Source organism: Acanthopagrus latus, chromosome 22 (genome assembly GCF_904848185.1).
Source record: "Acanthopagrus latus isolate v.2019 chromosome 22, fAcaLat1.1, whole genome shotgun sequence".
Taxonomy (NCBI): Eukaryota; Metazoa; Chordata; class Actinopteri; order Spariformes; family Sparidae; genus Acanthopagrus; species Acanthopagrus latus.
Genome location: NC_051060.1, coordinates 11,447,804 through 11,455,191, shown reverse-complemented (window position 1 = coordinate 11,455,191; position 7,388 = coordinate 11,447,804).

The window sequence follows — 7,388 nt, the reverse complement described above, 5'->3', positions numbered from 1 at the left end:
ATGGCTGGTTGGCTGGAGTAGAGAGTAGGTGGTGCGCGTCATGATGACCAAAATAAGCTAGCCTAATATTAGACAATGAATAAGTATGTACGTAACGTTTCTTTTTTAGCAACCAGTTGTTACTCAGTAAATAGCAAGTGTTAGAATATAAAAATCTCAGGTGACATCATTCCCTTTTCACTCTCATGTGTTGTTATTTTGGAGGCCGGGCAAAGCTGACAACACACAGGCGACACTGGGTCTCCGGGAAGTAGTGAGATCAAAAAATACACCTGCAGTTGTCGCCTCTTCATTGAGATCGGCACTTTAGCAAACCACGACATTTAGGAAAAACACAAATATTCATATAACACAACATTTCACAATACACAACGGCATTTTCTGGACCCACAATATGTAGACATGCCTTCAAAAATAGATTTGTGGTGCATTTGGACTGCAGCCTTCACGTTCATCTGCACAGCCACACTGCTATGAATTATAGATAATCCTGTAAAGTCTAAACCGGGAGTAGAGTCTCTGGATTACACAGATATTCTGCTCGAGGCCTCTCTGGCCTTGGATATACTGTAGATTTGGAGAGACCTGCGGTTCACCAGGAATGCAGCCATGAAGTCTGCAGTGTGGGATCCAGTCAGTTACCAACATGTCAGGAGGCAATTTGCAGCTTTAATATCCAGTAAATAGGTTTGAGAGGCTCCATGTCATCCAGCCCATTATTATACTGACGCTGTACTTCATCGTGTGTGTGTGTGTGTGTGTGTGTGTGTGTGTGTGTCTGAGTGTGTCCTCCTCTTATGAACATATTCTCCTGTTTTTGTGGATGTGCCCATATGTTTCTTGAGATGAAACTTTACTTTTCCCTCTAGTTTTGTTGTTCACTCCACTTATTTGTATATTTGTCATGAACACGGCTTTTCTCTTTTCTTTTTGGTGCAATTTTCCGCAATCACGGCAAATTATCTTTGAAATTGTACTTGGAAAAAAAAAAAAGGATCTCCAGAATCTCTCCTTGACTGGGGTCTCACAGATCTACAGATTATCATACTCAAAGAGGCGGCAGGGGCGTTTGGAGACGAGCAAATTGGATTTGGTGGATGCCGGGAAAGGAGAGGGGGCAGCTTTTGTCACAGCAAAAGTCATTTTTCATTTGGTTTGGCTGCAGGACGGTGTGCTGCCGCCGCGCATTCGAATGATGGAGGGGAAAAAGAGCAACTCCTTGCTCAGCGGACATTTCCATCAACTTTACTTTTTCCTTGACAAAGTTTGGTCGTAAAAAGCGCCAGAAGGTACAGTCTCATCTTGCCATGCCTCATTATGTTCGGGGGAAACAGAGACAGTGAGGTGTGGGGAGAGTTGGTGTGTGTCCAATGAGGAGCTGTAAAGGAAATGGGCTCGCCAAAGGCTCCCCGAACAGGACTGCTGCCTTAATGACAGAGCTGACACAGAAGAAAGGCTTTGTTGTCTTTGGTGAATCTGTCAAGTCATTTCTGACTTCACTGCTCTGTGTAAAGCAGCTGTCTCTGACCTGAGAGGAGCTGCTGATGAAATATCTTTACATTATTGATACGTCTCCACTGCTCTCAACGCTGATTTTCGCCTTCGATCTCCCGTCTCTGAAGCTCCCTTCATGTTGCCTTTAATGAACAAACAACGCCGCGGATGCAGCCCCACTTGAAACCGCAGCCCATTCACCAACCAGGCTGATGCAGATCGGTCTGAATCATTAAACTGACGCGCAATAAAAAAGCAGAATAGTCTTAATAAATCCCAAATACGTCTGGCTCTGAAGGCTAATTGGCATGTGAGTTTATTTGCGCAGTGACTCAACATCTTTTGGTGAACCTTGAGACCAAACAACCAATAAAAAAACAATATTACAGTGAAAAACGACATTTATGATGAGATTGAATGGATTTATTATTAAATTTCAACATTTATAGTCAAAGGAGTGAGTCACTGCCCTCGATTGTTCCTTTTACTATCACACGAAGTGTATCCAAGACTGAAAAGTCCCTTGTGTCCCCCAGACACCAAATAACACTTCTGCACAACTTTTGGTATGGATCATCACGATGGCTGCGTGACCTTCAAAGTATTATTTATCCACATTTTGTATCGCGTTGGAAAAGGTTGATGGAAACTGCAAAATTCAAAAGGACTTCTTCAGCTTATGTCATATTATCCGAGGCTGACATGTGTAGCAAACCTGACATATCACGTTCACATTATACGCTCATTTATGGAGGAAGGTCACAAGGCTGCTAAATGTGCGACCACAGGTCGAGTCTGCGGACATCTCTAACCATTTTAGTGGCGACCAAAAACGCCTATTTTTCACACAAATTGATTCGTGTGGTGAACAACATGGGTATTATAAGCCAAGCTATGATGTTTACCTGATTTCTACCAAGTAGTTTTTAGTGCACAGAGCGAATTAGAGCGCAAGATCAGCGTTGTGACAAGAGAGATGTAGAAAACTGAACGAAACAGGCGTAAAGTTGCAACATAATGAAACTTTTGAAATGTACTTTGCCCCAGAATGATGCGTCTTTCACCGAGGTCATGTCATGTCATTATCCGTAACCGCTTATCCCTTTCCATGGGGTCGCGGGGTGTTGCTGCTGGAGCCAATCCCAGCCTTGTCTCAGGGCGAGGGCAGGGTACTCCCTGGGCAAGTCGCCAGCTCATCGCAGGGCCCTCACTGATGAGCAATGGGGGGTTCAGTATCTCGCTCAAAGACACTTCGACATGCAGCTCAGCCTTGCCCTGAGCCAGGATTTGAACTAGCGACCTTTCGATCACTAGTCGACCTGCTCTACCCGCTGAGCTACAGCCACCCCTCTTTCACCGAGGTTTACTGTCTAATGTTGGAATAACCTCACCTTTCTTGGTAATCCTGTGCATTAATGAGATACCTTCCCGTCCCATTCCTGTCAGAAGTCGCATCAGTGCCGGCAGATTATGTATCATGCAACCGCCATCCCCTGGCAGTTTTCTGTTCAAAATGGTTTAAGTGGTTTGTCTCGTCGCTTGTGAAAAGTCACTTGCACTACAAGGCCTTCTTCTGGCTCCACACTCTCACTTTCTGAAGAACACACTCCTTCCTATATACGTTGTGATTAATGGCAGTTGACATCCAGTTCTCAGTGGGATCATCTCCCCGTCGTAAAGCAAAACGTCCGTCATCACTTCCCCTGTGCAGAGACAAAACTGACATTTGGTTATGTGAAAGTTCCATTATGATCGCATTCGTTTCATTTTTTTCTCACAAACCTCTCATCAGCGAACTGTGCTAATCTATCACCCACACGTGCCCGGTGGATCTGCCTGCAGCCACAGGAAATGAACGTGCGACGAAATGTAGTGAGACGCTCAACGCTAATGACTCACATCTGGCCTCGGGACTTAAATAATCTGAATGTGAGTCAAGAGGATTTGTCGGGGTGAGCGTCATATCATGTCAAGTGTGTTATCAGATCATCAATTCAAGGTTGCGAACCCAAAAACTAAAAGGGCATCACTCAGTCTGTGGTGCATTTAGCTCGTCCTCTGGGGCCGGGCAAGGTGACAGGAAACAGATGGTTTTATGGACGTCTTTAATAGCTTGTTCGCAGACACTGCCCCGAAATTTTAAACTTACCACTTTACAGGTTCACATGAAGCCAGAAGAACATTTTGACGGTTTTAGGTTACCATATTCACATTTCCACAACTGACCGCAAGTTCTAGACTGTGTTTCAGCATTCATATTCTTAGACTGCTGGATATTTTGGAGGGGACCTCGGGAGAATTACCGGCCGTGTTAGTGGCGTCACATAACTGTATTTTTAAGACAAAACATGAACTCTTCCACACCCTAACAAAGTGGTCCGTGCGCCCGAACCAAACCAGAACATAAGCGCAGCGCGTCACAACATAAAACAGAACATTGTACCAGAAAGAAACATAATGTTGCAACTTGATGAAAGACAGTGTAACAAAGGAAATGACACCCAAAATATATGCAATCAAGAGTTGACATGTTGCACTGGGGTTAGGAAAAGATTGTGTTTTGGCTTAACTGGCTCCATTACCATCTCTTCAAAAATAACCAGTCGTCCTTCGTCTAGCTGTCAGGCCACTGCTGTCCCCTCCTCCTCCTGACATGTGTGTGCTCTCATGCATGTAGTGTGATGTGATGTAGGTTTTAGAAATGCTGATATGATGCACATAAAACGTACAAATGTAAAGTACTTGCGGTTTGGAGCAACTTTGGCAGCCGATGAGATGCATGCTGGAGCGACTGGATGTGAAGCACGGCGTCCATGTTGATGGTAGTGACCATTAGTCACCCTGGGGCCACAGTGTGGCTCCTTGATGTGTTTTTAATACTTTCTGGACGACGCTGGGGCTCGGTGGTGCAGAGGAATAACACACATCAGGTTTTTGCTGCACAGGCAGTACTAAGTGGGTTCAATTCATTGTCGGTTCCGGTCATTTTATGAGTTTTGTTAACAATAAGAAAAACAAACGATATAACCAGACTTCCTTCTGTTAAGCCAGGAAAGCCAATAACAAACCTGACAGACCTTCCCTGGTGCTCGCCTCTAATTTGAAAGTACAACTTTATATCTGGAGTCAATTACTGGCCAATACAACTCAAAGCCAGGGCCAGTTTTGGTCAGTCCTTCCCTCCCAGCTGCTCTAATAGAAAGAAAACCCTCTTAGCGCGGCAGCAGAAGTGTTGCAGGTCGGTGTAGCTCTGCTCAGCCTCCACAGCTGTCACCGCAGGGATCTATTTGATTTCTGCGAGCTCCGCCTCTCTGCTGCCTCCAGCCGCACTAATGACATGACTTGTCTTTTGGTCGAGGTTTTTTGATAGCCGAGGACGAGGCGCTTGGAGTGTGGAAACTCTGAGCATCATTTAGCCGACGGTTTTGTTCACCACAGTAGCTGGTGTGGCTGCTTATAGACTGGCACGTCTCAGACGGAGAGACTGACGGGTGAATGAAAACACACAACAGTGTCTTTGTACAGAGGGAGAAAACAGAAATAATGACTCCTTCCTCGCGCTGCTGAGTATTGTAAAATGTGATTCACACACAAAGGAAACCCACACAACGGTTGTAATATATTACAAATTGCTTTTCAGATGTCTATGCATCAAAAAGACATTTCCGCTTCAAATCAGACCTGCAGCCTATTTTGGCCGTGAGGCTGGAGAGAAAATAGATGTAGGAAATTGCACCCCAGCTGCTATTTGTAATTATGCATTTTTGAAACCCAACAGCAGAAAATCGAGTCAGGATTTTTAGCGTGAGGGGGCGTTTGTAATTGATACAATGGAGCAAAGGGAAGAGCTTTGAAATGAGAGCTTGAGCGAGGAGAGCAGAGGAATAAATCCTCTGTGAAACCGCTGCACAGGCTCTTTGTCTCTCCGAGCAGAGGCAACACAAAGCGCCGCTCATCTGAGTTACGGCATCATATTTGTGAGGGTTTAAAACGGCTGGATTCCCTGACAACATCAAAGAGTGCCCTCCAACTCAGACCGAACGGGCGTCTGTGTTGTTCGGCAGCGGTGCGGAGAGCATTAATGAATGTCTCCTTGTATCAGAGCATCTCCGGATTACCACCTTCCCCGAGTCAACAACTAAATCCTTAAGAACAAGAAGCGTATATTACACAGACAGTCCGCTCTGTTTCCGGCTGAGCGAGGCTCTCAGATCTCGGAGCGCTGTGTCATACTTTCACATGGCAGCAGCTGCATACTGTTTGATGATGAGTCAGTGTTTCATCCTATCTGATTTGATGGGAGCATATAGCAGTCACAGAAAGTAATGGGTGTCTTTTCCGACTTTATTCTCTCTTCTTGTAATGTCCTGGATATCCATGGTGGTACCGTGCAGGTCATACTCAGGCATGCGGCAAATATCATCAACGTTGCATAGAACAGTGTCTAAATGTAAAAGGGTGCTGCACGCCACTTGTGTTTTCTTGCCTGGCTTTCATTGGAAGGACGAGAACTACACACCGCCGCTTCCCTGAGCTTTTCTATGTAAAGCATCTGGAACCCTGAGATAGAGAAATTGGATTAAAGGTTTATTTTTAATCCCCCTTTAGGTATGAAAATAGATACATCCGTCTCAAATGATATAACCGTCACCACCAGCATACTTCCATGCGTGACGCTTGGAGTCAAGTCGGTCTCACGAGCCGCCGTCCCGTCTCCTCCCAAACTTCTCAACAACTCGCATGACCTCTTGTCCTGTGGTCGTATCTCGCTCACTTTGTTCTGGCTTTGTTGAACCGTAACCATCTGTCGGGTGCAACTAAACATTTTCACTGGTCGCACTGTGGCGCCTGACATTTGGCATTTTATCCTTTAAACAACCGGAGGTCATGGTCATTTCTTGTTGCCTTTGCTGTGACTCAGAAAAAAAAAACATATTTGAACTGTCATCCCTGTTTACGGTCATGTACATGTTGCATTCAGGAGTTAAAGTAACCTAAGTAAAGCACTGGTGCACCAAATTGAAATGCTGCAACAGTCCGACCGGTGTAAAAAGTTACGGTCATGTACATCTGATCATGCTTTGTGGGAAAACAACAGGTGTGTAAGAGCCATGTGCACTTTCCTGTAAGACACCAGTGTGTCATGGTGATCAACAGGAAGTCCAGTCAGAGCTCTGAGGAATGAAATGCAATCAATTAACTATTTTAAATAAAATCAAGAGAGATGTCTCCGGCATTAAAAGAACAGAAATTTCAACAAAATGATCTTAGTGTGTGTTCTGTTAAAGAAAAGGTGGAGACTGGCCTGGACTAACTGATGTTATCTTCCAGGTCTTAACGGTTGTCCCCTCCCGGCCCTGAGTGCTTAACAAAGTCAAGGTTGGCTGATCTTTTCTTTTTGATTTGTTTTTTGTTTTTTTTCATTTCCCAGACAGTGAGGAAAAAAGGAGTCACACACGAGGGGACCCACGGGGGTTGACGCTCAGGGTGGGTGCAGCATTTCGTTGATGAGGCGTGTCATGGCTGCATCTTCCCCCCCCTGAGGTTCTGCACTGAGAGAGAAGAAAGAGAGAAGACAAACAGGAGAGAAATCAGGTTGGATATGTTTAAATATACACAGGAAATTAAACATGTGGCTTGTTTTGGGGGTTTTTTTCCTCTAAATTCCAAACTGGGTTTATAATCTTTCTTTTGTATTCATCTTTCGCAGATGTTTTGTGGTTTTAACAGCTAAGCTAAGGGCTGCAAAATCCATTTTGGAAGAATAATGAGGTATTGACAATACAATGCGTTATCTCCTGAGTTAGACAGTGCTTTAGATCAACGCCTCAGAGCTGCTGTCTAGTCTAACTTACAGCTCCAAATCTGTAATTGGTGTACGGTGCCACCTGTGT